The sequence below is a fragment of the Lemur catta genome, chromosome 4 (genome assembly GCF_020740605.2).
Source record: "Lemur catta isolate mLemCat1 chromosome 4, mLemCat1.pri, whole genome shotgun sequence".
Lineage (NCBI taxonomy): Eukaryota > Metazoa > Chordata > Mammalia > Primates > Lemuridae > Lemur > Lemur catta.
The window spans coordinates 47,345,265-47,358,805 of NC_059131.1; the positions used below are offsets into that span (position 1 = coordinate 47,345,265).

At 43.1% G+C, this 13,541-nt stretch overlaps 1 long non-coding RNA gene across 1 annotated transcript; it reads right to left on the minus strand.

Annotated features, from left to right (window-relative positions):
• Positions 1-2,456: 2,456 nt before the first annotated feature.
• Positions 2,457-13,227, minus strand: LOC123636951. Its single transcript, XR_006734710.1, has 4 exons — positions 12,149-13,227; positions 2,935-3,149; positions 2,667-2,711; positions 2,457-2,566 (listed from the first exon to the last, which is right to left on the minus strand). It is a non-coding gene; the product is annotated as an uncharacterized LOC123636951 (long non-coding RNA).
• Between the last annotated feature and the right edge of the window lie 314 nt (positions 13,228-13,541).

Below are 13,541 nucleotides of genomic sequence, written 5' to 3' on the forward strand. Positions count from 1 at the left end.
ATTTCTCACATCGGCCAAAGTGTATTGAAAACTAACCTGGCCAGGCACAGTAGCTCATGCCTGTAATCCAAGCATTTGGGAGGCCAAGTCCAGAGGATCACTTGAGGCCAGGAGTTCGTGACCAGGTCGGGCAACATAGCCAGACTCCATCTCTGCAAAAAGTGAAATATTAGCTAGGCGTTGTGGGGTGCACCTGTGTCCTAGCTACTTGGGAGACTGAGGCAGGAGGATCACCTGAGCCCAGGAGTTCAAGGGTATAGTAAGCTATGATCGTGCCACTGCACTTCAGCCTGGGTGACAGAGTGAGAGCCTGTCTCTAAAAAAGTAAAAATAAAATGAAATAAACCTGATCATTTCACTCCCTTGGTAAAAATCTCTGCAGTGGGAAAGCCCATAGGCCTTTCATGACCTGGCCTCTGCCTACCTCTCTAGCTCCGTTCTGGCTTCTTCCCAGCCCTTTCTGCCCTAGGGCTTCTGCAACTGCTGTTCCCTCCACCTGTAGCTCTCTCCTCAGGCTCTTTGCATGGCTGGCTCCTTCACATATTCTAGGTCTCAGCTTAAATCTTGCTCCTCAGAAAGGCCTTCCCTGAATGTTGTTCTGTGTTTTCTTAGATTGTGTATTTGTCTACCCGGCATCCACCAATCACAGGGCCAAATTAAGGACCAAAGTTGTTTATATCTCTCTGTAATCCACTATCACAGATGCACAAAAAATCATATTACACACCCTCCAACCAATCCATATCCCTACCTCCTCCTTTATCTAACTCTCACATACCAGGCCAATATTTCCCATCCCCTAAACCAGCCCAGGGCCAGGTACTGGACAACTAAAGACCATCCCTATAATCCAGAGCTCGCTGGCATTATTCAACCCAAACAATGCTCAGCTATTTACCCTGCCCTGCCTGCCTTGCCTTTGGAAAACACAGTAAAGGCTCTGGACCATCCTTTCCCCTCGCTCCTGTTTCTCCCTCCCGAACAAACCTGGGGCTTCCTGGTATGGCCCTGCACTGTGCGGCGTGCCCCCTTCTCTCAGGAACTGTGAGTAATAAATTCTTTCAGTGGCATTAGTCTCCCCCCCAGGGTTGCCACTCAGTCACCTTTATAAATTAAGACCTGGGCTTCCCTGCTGACATACAATGAAAACATGGGTAGCCAAAGTTGATGAGGTGAAGTCCACAAGGTGAAGTTCCAGATGAAGAAGGTTCTATGTCTGCCTGTGGCCATTGGGCATGTGAAGATGACAGATGGTGAGCTGGTGTACAGCATTCACCTGGCTGTTAACTTTTTGGTGTCATTGCTCAAGAAGAATCGGCAGAACATCTGGGCTTTATACATCAAGAGCACCATGGGCAAGCCCAGTGCCTGTATCAACGAGCATTCTAATAAATCCTAATGCTGCCAAAAAAAAAAACCCAGGCACAAATCAAACACCCTGCCTAAAGTGACCTCTCCTAGTTGCTCATTACTCTGCTTATTTTCTTTAAAACATTTTTCCCAGTGTGACATTTTCTTATCTTTTTATTTACTTGTTTGCTATCTGTGTCCCTGAAACCGAGTGTAGGTGCCATGAAGGCAAGAACCTCCTTTTGTCTGTCTTGAGCACTCTTGTGTCCCTGATATCTGGCTCACAGTAGACACTCAATCAATATTTATTAAATGATTGAATAAATACATAGAAAAAGGAGTACTGTTATTTAGTTAGGGAGGTGTAAGATACTATAGGAAGAATAGTGGCCACAGATAATAGAATTGAATATTTTTTAAAAAGCCTTTATAATTTTTAAAAAGTCTCATATTAATATTCCCCAAGAAGCTTGGAATATTATTTTTCCATATTTATGTCTTTTTATTTTTAAATAGTTCTATGGGGTGGAGGTGGGGGGTAAACACAATGATATTTACTTTGGAAACACAGACTTAAACATTACTTTTATTTTACATGCTGAGAGTAGAAATATGACCTCTATGCAATGCAAGATTTGCAATAAAGCTGAAAATGGACAAGACATTGGCATTCCCATCTATTATAACTGGACCAGAACTTCAATCAGCAGCTGAAAAAATAAACATAGGGTCAGCAGGCATTTGTCCTGCACCCTGAGCACATTCCAAAATGAAAACCATGTATAAATGACCTAAAGATCTAATGCCTCCTGATTTAGAATTCGTAATTACATAATTAATATTGGGTAGAATGGGCCATGGCAGCCTGTCCTTGAAATTGATACCCACATGGGAGAATGGCTCAGGGGACAGGGGAATCACATTTGGGCCAAAAGAAATTGTATAAAATTTCCTACTTCTTCATTTCCAATGATCAAACAACTAGGGCCACTAGAAGAGAGACTGTTTTGCTGTAGGTGAGATGGAACAGTCTCAGTCCCAGGGTTTGCAGCAGTTGCCTGGCTTTCACAAGGAGCAGAACAGGAACATGTGGAGGGCCAGTTTCTACATCTGTTGGATTGTTGCTCAGGGTGAAGTGCCAGCTGCCTTCATCAGGCCCTGCTTTGTAAGGAAGCCTGATGTAACGCAAACCCGAGTAGGGCTAGAGACTCTATCTCTGCAATGCATATGAAATACAGAAAATGAGTTATGTGCTCTGCTTGGTTTAGGGGTTATATGAGGTATAAGCTGCATATTCATGATTTTCCCAACCATACCTGTCTCAGACGATCTTGCTTTTTTCTTCATCTTGATTTTGATTTCTGATGATAGAAAACAAAGATGGTTGTTACTTTGAGTATCAAACTTTTATCTGTCATACTACCTTCTTTTGGTTCTTTGAATGTGTCATGATTCCTATTCTGGTTTCTACTGCTGTATATGAAACTACTCCAAATTTAGTGGTGTAAAAAAAAAATAACTATCTTATTATGCTCAAACTCTGTGGGTTAGGAGTTTGTGTAGGGGATGATGGAGATGATTTACCTGTGGTTCATGGTGTGCTGTCTGGGGCCACAGCTGGGAAGACTCAAATGCTGGGGGTGACTTGAACGGTTGAGAGCTGTGATAATCTGAATGTTTCATGACTCATATGCACAAAGGCTGGCCTCGGCTGGACTGTTGACCGGGACACATACTTATGGCTTCTCCATGTGCTTGGGCTTCTCATAGTACGGTGGCTGGCTTCCAAAAGGCAGCATCTGAGAGTAAGCATTCCAAGAGAACTAAATAGAAGCTGCATGGCTTTTTTCTAACCCAGACTCTGAACTCAGGCAACATCACTTCTGCCACATTCTATTGCTTGTAAGAGAGACATAGGCTATTCCAGATTCAAGGGAAGGGGAATTTGACTCCACCTCTTGATGGAGTGGTAGCAGAGTTATACTGCAGAAGGGGAACTCTTGAACCCTCTGTGAGGCTGCTGAGGGACAATGCCCATAATATTGCTAGAAGCCCTATTTTTAATAGGGAGCATGTATGAGGCACATCTTTAAGATCCTTAGAAAGTTTTTGCCTAGCTGAAAGTTTCTATGAAGACTCATCTTAAATCTTTGCTGGGACTTATCAAGATATTATATCTTGCAGGCCCACCCTAGCTTTCACCTTTGCTCTGAAATCATTTTTAAATTTGAAAATTTTTTGCCCTCTGGGACAGCTGGGAACATTTTTATTTTTCAAACTCAGCAAGTCCTTTATAGTTCTGCTAAAAATAGTTCCTTTTTTTTAGCTCACCTCTCTCTCTCTCAATCTTACCATCTTAGCTAAAAGAAACCAGCTGGAACTTTCAACACTCTTCCCAGAAACCTCCTTAGCTACATCATTGAGTTCATTAGGTACATACTCTAAATTCCACGTTGCGGCAGGCAACAGTGTTACTAAACTTTCCACTGCTATGTAGAAAGCCTCCCTCTTTTCTTCCAGCTTCCAATAATTTTCTTATTTTCCTTTAAGCCCTCACTGACAGTCTTCTGGAGTCCTTTCAGGGTTCTGTTAGCAAACTTCTCAAAGGCTCTCTCTGCTTCTGTCTGCCACCCAGTCCCAAAGCTAATGCCACATGTTTTAGGCATTTCTTATGGCAGCATCCTATTTCCAGGTAATAAAATCTGTTCTGATTACAACTGGCACATCAAAAACCATCTCAAACTTAGTGGTATAAAGTAATAACCATTTTATTTTGCTTATTATATGCATAGAGTACAACAGGGAAGGCTTGTCACTGCTCTACAATGTTTGGGTCCTCAAAGGCAAAGACTTCAACCCAGACAGTGACTCATTTGGCTGAGGGGTAAAGTCATCCACAGGCTTCTCCATTTACGTATCTGGTGCCTGGACCAGAAGGTCTCAAAGGCTGAACTCAGCTGGGTCTATAACTGGTGCGCCCACATATGGTTTGGGCTTCAAGGGAGCTGGGTTCTGAGACAGAGTCTCCTGAAAGTGAACATTCCACAAGAACCAGGTGGAAGTTCCATGGTCTTTTCTGACCTAGCATCAGAAGCCACGCAGCATCACTTCGCCACTTTCTGTCAGTACTGCATGGATTTAAACTGAATTCATAGCCTGAGGTTTATAGGACTACCCAGGTAATATAAATGTGGTCTGGGAATCTATACTAGGGATGGTCTGTGGTTACAACTTTTGGGGACAGTTCCTTCTACCACGCTGCTCAGTAACTTTCCCTGCTGTCCACTGGGGGTAGAGTGGGAATGGGTCCACTTCTAGTCCAAATTTTATGAGACCAGGGTCTCCTATTTGCCCATCTTGGATGGGTCCTGGCCTGTTTTCCATGAAAACTGAAGTTCAAATTGGCTGAGTTTGGCAAATTTCCTCAAAAGTAGCTTCAAGGGCATGGTGGCTCACACCTGTAATCCTAGCATTCTGGGAGGCCAAGGCGGGAGGATCATTTGAGCTCAGGAGTTTGAGACCAACCTGAGCAAGAGTGAGACCCCATCTCTACTAAAAATAGAAAGGAATTATATGGACAACTAAAAATATATATAGAAAAATTAGCCGGGCATGGTGGCGAATGCCTGTAGTCCCAGCTACTCGGGACTGAGGCTGAGGCAGGAGGATTGCTTGAGCCCAGGAGTTTGAGGTTGCTGTGAGCTAGGCTGACACCACGGCACTCTAACTTGGGCAACAGAGTGAGACTCTGTCTCAAAAAAAAAAAAAAATTAAAATATTTTTTAAAAAGTAGCTTTAATGCTCTACTTATCTCTTTGGCATTCTTCTCTTAGATTTTAGCACAATATTTTCCTTACTATATATTGCAAGCTGTTTCTTTAAAAGATGTTTTTGGTATTTAAACCAGCAATCTTAGTTGTTTCCAAAAGGGTCAGTGTTGGATATACTACTTGCTATGTTACTGGAAATGGAAGCCTTTACCTTCAATCATTTGGTTATTCATTTCAGAAACATGGGAACCTTTTTTTCTTTTTTTAATGAGACAGAGTCTTACTTTGTTGCTCTGCCTGGAGTGCAGTGACATCATGATAGCTCACTGCAACCTCAAACTACTGGGCTCAAGCAATCCTCCTGCCTCAGCCTCCCAAGCAGCTGGGACTACAGGCCCGCACCACTGCACCAGCTAATTTTTCTATTTCTTGTAGAGATGGAGTCTTTTCTTGCTCAGGCTGGTTTCAAACTCATGATCTCAAGCGATCCTCCTGCCTCTGCTTCCTACACTTCGAGGATTACAGGTGTGAGCCACTGCACCTGGCCACAACCAGAACATCTTTGTCTAAGACACCAATACAGGCATCTTCTGAGTTACCAACACCCATCTGTGAGGCCTTCAGGTACCAAGAGCTGCCAGATGCTAGCAGTGGAGAAGCTGCCTTCCTGGACAGGTAGAGTGACACTGAGTCTCAGTCTACAAATTCCTCTGGCTAAGAAGCACTCGTAATATTCATTCATTCAACAAGTACACACAGAGTGCCTACTATATCTATATACCAAAATTTGTATGGTTTTAAATATATGTGAATCCAACTTTGTGGGGTGGGCTTAGACTCCAACTATCATTTGTAGTATGGTTTTTAAGACAACTTTGTTTTGCATCCTTCCACCCCAATTGCCTTCTAACTAACATTTGGCCTAGCTGGTGTGCAAGCTGAGGATTGCTTGCAAGGAACACAGTACATTTCACTTGAGAAAAAGCTGCTGAGTTTCATTATTGCTTTCTGGACAGGATGGGGAAGGGACCAAGGGTGTGAGAGACAAATGCATCTGTGTGTAAGGTACACAGGAAAGCAAACAGTGCAGGAATAGTGGAGTGTGTTTACTGAAACAGGTAGTGGAGATACCTGGAAAGTCTCTGAAATAGGTTGTTGGTGAATCAGTTATCTGATTTAGACACTTTAAGTTGGGTGAGTTTTGTCAAACTTGTATATATTGAGTAATATTTGCACTCAAAAATTACATTCTTTTAAATAAAGACTGTGGAAGAAAAAATAATTAGGTTTTCATCTAGGGAAAATTCTCTAGAAAGTTTTTTTTGTTTGTTTTATTTATTTATTTTTTTTGAGACAGAGTCTCACTCTGTTGCCCAGGCTAGAGTGCAGTGGCGTCATCATAGTTTACTGCAACCTCCAACTCCTGGGCTCAAGCGATCCTCCTGCTTCAGTGCTAGGACTACAGGTGTGCGCCAACCAGGCCCTGGCTAGTTTTTCTATTTTTTGTAGAGATAGGGTCTCACACTTGCTCAGGCCGGTCTTGAACTCCTAGCCTCAAGCAATCCTTCCCCCTTGGCCTCCCAGAGTGCTAGGATTACAGGTCACTGTGTTCAGCCAAATCTTTTTCTTTATGATTTCAAAGATAACAGGCTCATGTTTTTAAAAAAATTAAACATCACAGAGGAGTATTTATTCATTCAACAACTATTTGTGAAGCGCTAACTTTGTGTAAGACCCTGTACTAGAGCTATAACAGTGAGCATAAAACAGATAATCTCCTATAAACTCACCTTCCAGAGAACGCATTAATGATAGTCTGGTGCAGTTTGTTCTGGACTTCGCACATGTCTGGATTCTAACTCATGGTGGTAAGTCTGGCCGCAGGCCCTCCCACTACGGGCCCTAAGTCAGGAACCACTGCCTTAGAGGTCTTCGATGAAAAGTTTGGCTTCACAGACTTCTGCCTCTGCACTACATGCTACCGATAGTCAAGAACCTTTAGCACCACACTTGACAAAAGTCTATTCTGATTGAATTCAAGGCCAATATGACTACAGAGTCAACTTCTCTGGCGCAAACACCTCTTCCTGACGGGAGCCATTTTCACAGGAGCAGGGACAAAGGCAAGCGAAGACAAACATTTCCTGCTGTCCTTTTCATCTGATGTTGGTGAAGGGGGAAAATATACTATTTCGGATCCAAGGCAGCCAACAGGTATTTGATCAGTTAGTGTCTTGGAGCCTTAGTACCCAGCGAAGATTGAATGTTGAGACCAACATTCCAGCTGTATTTGGAGGGAGGGGAGGTTTCATGTTGCTCTTACAGAGAGAATTACTGGAGGAGGTACACACCCACATAGCTTTGAAGGCCTTGTTTTCCGTAAGCCTCTGATGTCAGCACACTCCTCCCATGTCAGAGATGCTTGCAGAAGTGTGCTGGGTGGAGTGTCGAGATTAGGTGCCTCTCACTACACCTTACTTATCTTTTTTGCTTCAGTTTAATGACATGCGTGGACACACAGTTTACAATCTAGCTTCCGGTTAATGTGTATGACATCAATCTCTCCAGCAATTTTAATTTTTGTAATTATTACTAAGTTAAGTCTTTGCTAGTGATGCTTTAATTGTGAATTTTGACTTAAATATTCAAGACATTGCAACTGCAAACTAGTACAACCTCTGTGGAAAGCAATATGGAGATACCTCAAAGAGTTACAAGTAGAGCTACCATTTGATCCAGCAATCCCATTACTGGGCATCTACCCAAAAGAACAAAAGACATTCTATAAAAAAGACATCTGCACTAGAATGTTTATAGCGGCACAATTCACAATTGCAAAGATGTGGAAACAACCCAAGTGCCCATCAACACATGAGTGGATTAATAAAATGTGGTTATATGTATACCATGGAGTTCTACTTGGCCACAAAAAACAATGGTGATCTAACACCTCTTGTATTATCCTGGATAGAGCTGAAGCCCATTCTACTAAGTGAAATATCACAAGAATGAAAAAACAAGCACCACATGTACTCACCATCAAATTGGTATTAACTGATCAACACTTGAGTGCACATATAGTAGTGGCATTCATCGGGTGTTGGGCAGGTGGAGGGGGGAGGAGGGGATGGGTATATTCACGCCTTATGGGTGTGGTGCGTACCATCTGGGGGATAGACACGCTTGAAGGTCTGACTTAGGTGGGGTGAAGGCAATATATGTAACCTAAACATTTTTATCCCTGTAATATGCTGAAATAAAAAATAAAAAACATAAAAATTAAATTAAAAAAAGAAAAAGTAAATATTCAAGAGATTTTTCTTCATGGGGGAAAGGTCAGGGAAGTTACCTTTTACAATATATATCTTGGCAGTTTTGATTGAATAAATTATTTATGCTATCTGCTGGGCTTCTTAGTACTCACTGTTTTATTATTACATTTTTTACAGTTAGCTTATATTTATGTTATACACAAATGTGTCTAAAATAATCCTTCAATCAGATCCATAAATGTTTTATAAGGACTGTAGTGAGTTAAAGAAGTTGATTCTGACCCATAGTTTCTATTTTTAAAAATTCCCCTTGTCTAACGCTAATTTTAAAAGATATTTATATATAATTTAAGGGAGAGCTATTATTCTTTAGTCTAGACTAAGGTTGCTAAACAGCATATATTTTGGATTTCAAAGCCTCTTAGGAATATCAAAAAAAGCATGTGGTCCTAATGAATAGTGAAGTTTGTCATCTCTATAAATGTAAAATACCTCATTTAGCTAGAAAATTGTTAGATGACTCTTTCTGGTAGGAAAACCTGTGACAGAGGTAACAATGTCATTTCCACTGTTTCTTGCCTCCTTTACCATATGCCACCCTGTACCCCTACCTGCCTCCTTGTAGTATATAATCAGGTTGGAATAATTCTTTAGTAACCTGGGATTGATGTTTCACCTTTAATTCATAAATATGAGGCCAGGTGCAGTGTCTCATACCTGTAATCTTAGCATTCTGGGAGGCCACAGTGGGAGGATCTCTTGAGGTCAGGAGTTCTAGACCAGCCTGAGCAAGAGCGAGACCCTCGTCGCTACTAAAAATAGAAAAAATTAGCCAGGTGTGGTGGTACATTCCTGTAGTCCCAGCTGCTGGGGAGGCTGAGGCAGGAGAATCCCTTAAGCCCAGGAGTTTGAGGTTGCTGTGAGCTAGGAGCTAGCCTGATGCCATGGCATTCTAGTCCGGGCAACAGAGACTCTGTCTCAAAAATAAATAAATAAATATGCCTCAGAGTACTACAGAAGACTATTGAGGAACAAACTGAGGTGCTCATAGAATCCTCCAAATTGAATTTTGGGTGATGATGGTAACATTTTTTTAAGTATAAAAGAAAACATGTTAATTGTAGTAATTTGGGAAAATGCAGGCAAGCGCAAAGAAGAAAATAAAAAATAATCTATAACAAGCTCAATTCCCAAACATAAGCAGTATTAACATTTAGATGACTATCTTTTCCACATTCAGTTACACACGTTTTTAAAACACCAAACTGGGATGATGCCTTACCTGCTGTTTCGTAACTCGATTTTTTCATTTATTAGCATAATATAGTCATTTCCCCATTTCATTATTTTTCTAACATCTGGCTGCACAGAATTCCATTACCTAGATGACCGTATAGATTTAACTAGCCCTATATTTATAGCTCTTTAGTTTGAGACCATTGTTTTCAGAGGAGAGAAATAAGCCGCAGTGAGCATTCTGACACATACATATTGGGGTGTATCTCTGATGTTTCCCTTAGGATAATATGGAGAATTCACAGCAGCGGAATTTGGAGGGTCAACAGTTAAGAACATTTTCAGCTTCTTGATCCATGTGAAGTAATTGATAATTGACAGCTTCCAGGGAAGTTCAACTGTGGGGGTTAAACCCTTGGACTGGTTTTAGTGTTGCTCCTCCCCTAATCTCACTGTGGTTTTTGTCGGGGGTGGGGATGGCTGCCTGGTCATTTCAGCACTGATGGAATTTCCTGAAAAATGTGGGCAATCTTTTAAAATGATAATAAAACTCATTTTAAATTGATGGCTGGTAACAGAGGTGTAAATAACAATCCAGACATATTTGTGAAATCCTAGGATATTTTAACTGAGATGAAACTGAGAGGGTTTCAGAGAATAGCTGTTCTGTCCAAACTACAGAACAAACAGTAAATACAGTTTCCTAAACTTTTTTTCTTTTGAGTACGTAAAACATGCACACCAGGACTGATATATACTTCTCTACAGGCCGAATACAGCACAACTCCATGGATGTCATTTGCACAGATTAGAATATGAATAATGCACCCTTGGGTTGTACAATGTGGCAGCCCTTTGCAGATAGTACACAAATCAAAGGTTCAAACCAGCATACATTAAGAAATTAGTTTCTTTGCCACCTTATCCCTTAATGTCCCACCTAGGGCAGCACCTCATTAGTCTTGGGTATCCCTCTCAAGATATTCTGTGCACATATAAATATTTACATATGTATACAGGTTTTTTTTAGTAATTTTTTTCCTAAAATTACCACTAGCCTATACTATTATACAAATAGTAGTGTATTATAGACACTGAACTGCCCCTTGGTTTTTTCATATCAATATATCTTGGGCTACCTCCTCCTTTTTTTTTTTGAGACAGAGTCTCACTCTGTTGCCCAGGCTAGAGTGCCGTGGCGTCAGCCTAGCTCACAGCAACCTCCAACTCCTGGGCTCAAGCAATCCAAATGCTTCAGCCTCCCGAGTAGCTGGGACTACAGGCATGTGCCACCATGCCCGGCTAATTTTTTCTGTATATATTTTTAGTTGTCCATATAATTTCTTTCCATTTTTAGTAGAGATGTGGTCTTGTTCTTGCTCAGGCTGGTCTTGAACTCCTGAGCTCAGACGATCCACCTGCCTCAGCCTCCCAGAGTACTAGGATTACAGGCGTGAGCCACCAAGCCCAGCCCTCCTCCTTCTTTTTAACACCTGAATAGCATTCACTGTGTGACTGTTTAGGGTTCTGTCATCATGAAATCTGCTAGAACTGTTTTAAAGACAATCAGTGCGTCTAGAGACCTCCAGAGGCTGTCTGGGGCAAGGCACCAACCACTAGATAAGGATTTAGTGGGTGCTCCCCCAGAGAGCAAGACTGTGGGATTTGTCAGGTAGAATCCTTTGACTCTGAACCACTGTGGGGATCTGTATCATCCTCTACCTGTGGCTTCCATCTCTGGCTCCAGCTCCTGCCATTGCATTTGCATTGCAGCCAACACGAACGAAGGCAGAGGACATGCCTATTACTTTAAGAGCATGACTGGGGAGTGGCCCATATTACTTCTCATGTTCATTGGCCAGAACTTAGTCACATGTCTCACATCACATGACCAGCTGCAAAAGACCTTGCCCTCTCTGGCTGAATTCCAATACGAAAAGAGAAAGACAGGATGAGTATTGGTGGGAACTAGCCATCTTTGCCATATTCATGGAGGTTGTTAAGTTCCCTAGAAAAAAGAACTCTGGGCCGGGTGCGGTGGCTCACGGCTGTAATCCTAGCACTCTTGGGAGGCCGAGGCGGGTGGATCGTTGGAGCTCAGGAGTTCGAGACCAGCCTGAGCAAGAGCAAGACCCCGTCTCTACTAAAAATAGAAATAAATTATCTGGCCAACTAAAATATATATAGAAAAAACGGGCATGGTGGCGCATGCCTGTAGTCCCAGCTACTCGGGAGGCTGAGGCAGGAGGAGGATTGCTCGAGCCCAGGAGTCTGAGGTTGCTGTGAGCTAGGCTGATGCCACGGCACTCCCTCTAGCCAGGCAACAGAGCGAGACTCTGTCTCAAAAAAAAAAAAAAAAAAAAAAAGAACTCTGAGGGAGATTTTTAAGTGTACAGTTCACTGGAATTACATGCCTTTAAGTTGTTTTGCAACCATCACTACCATCCATCTTTGGAACTTTTTCATCTTCCCAAACTGAAAATCTGTATCCGTGAAACAGTAACTCCCATGCCCCCGTACCTGCATAGGTGGGAGTGAAGGTGAGCTGAGCAGCAGCAGGCGCAGTCACAACAGAGGCCGCAGCTACCCGGTGGCAGCACTGGAGCAGAGATGGACTTTCAGAGGCGTCCCATCTTGAGGTAGGGGGGCCTGGGCTTTATACCCAGGAAGAGAGGAAATGCCGTATGGCCGCCATCTGTGAACATCAGCTGAAGGCAGTTCCCGGAGAAGGACTCAGCTGAGAGGCTTTGGCGGCTAACACTCTAGCACCTGGCAGAAGGAGGGCTTCAGTCCAGAATGGAGAGCCCGGTAGTGTACCACAGCATCCACAACAACCTGCCTCTTATGCCACTCAGACCTCTTGTTTTATACAATAAAACTTCTGGGATCAGCTTCTCCAAAGATCTGGCTGGTCTCTTCCTGGGGGAAACTTATAAGAGAAGGATAGTGGGAGAGACTCAGCCCTCAGGCCCCTGAAGCTGGTCTCCAGGTGGCAGCTGATCTCTCCGGTCTCCTGCTTCCACCACCTGTCCAGGAGTCCCCTGACCCTTGGCCAGCACCACTATGGGTCCAGGGGGCTTACTTGCTGGGGTAACCCAGACCCTCATCCCTGTCTTTCAATCTTTCTTCTTTCAGACCCTTGAAAAACCTGCCAAGCTATTCAGGGGCTGCCCATGTATTCTTACCTCAGGCCACTTCTTTTTCCACCGCAAGTGTGTAATAACAGCCTGAAGGCTGAGTCTCTGGTCACCAGAACCTTCTCAGACTGTGGCTGCTGCACTTGTCCACTTACCTGCAAACTCCAGCAAAGGACTACCAAGGGTTCCTGCACAGGTGTGCACCGAGGGAAGAGATCAGCACAACAATGACGGGGGACATGGGGCCTGGGTCACCTAGTTGTGCCTTCTGACCCTGCTCTTGCCGGATCCCAGACGTGCCCCTTCCATTGTGTCTTGGGTGGCTGCAGGGCTTAGCAGGGACCATCTCATGGCAGGCAGCCTTGGCCACATGGTCACTTGATTTCTCATAGTCAGTTCTTCTGTCTCTCTCAGAGTGCAGTAGCATGTCTGGAGCTATTTTTTCATTTTTTATTTTTATTTGTATTTTTTGACTAGTCAAGTGCAGTAGTGAGAAGGGGGGAAATTATTAATAGTAGAACAAAGAGTTCAATCTGTAACTGACTATGAACAATCAAGTGAGATAACTCCCTACCTTCGGCCCAGCCTGGAGCTATTTTTTCAAATGGTGGAAACTTCTTCACTGAAGGCAGCCTAGCCTTGCTCCAGCACCCTGGGGGTCTCCACTGTGATTCTCCTATTGGAACTTGCCATAAGTTCCACGTGGCATCTTTTCCCACCACTGATACTTGTAACACCATACTGTTTGCTGGTTCATGTTGCCCAGTGGCAGGGCT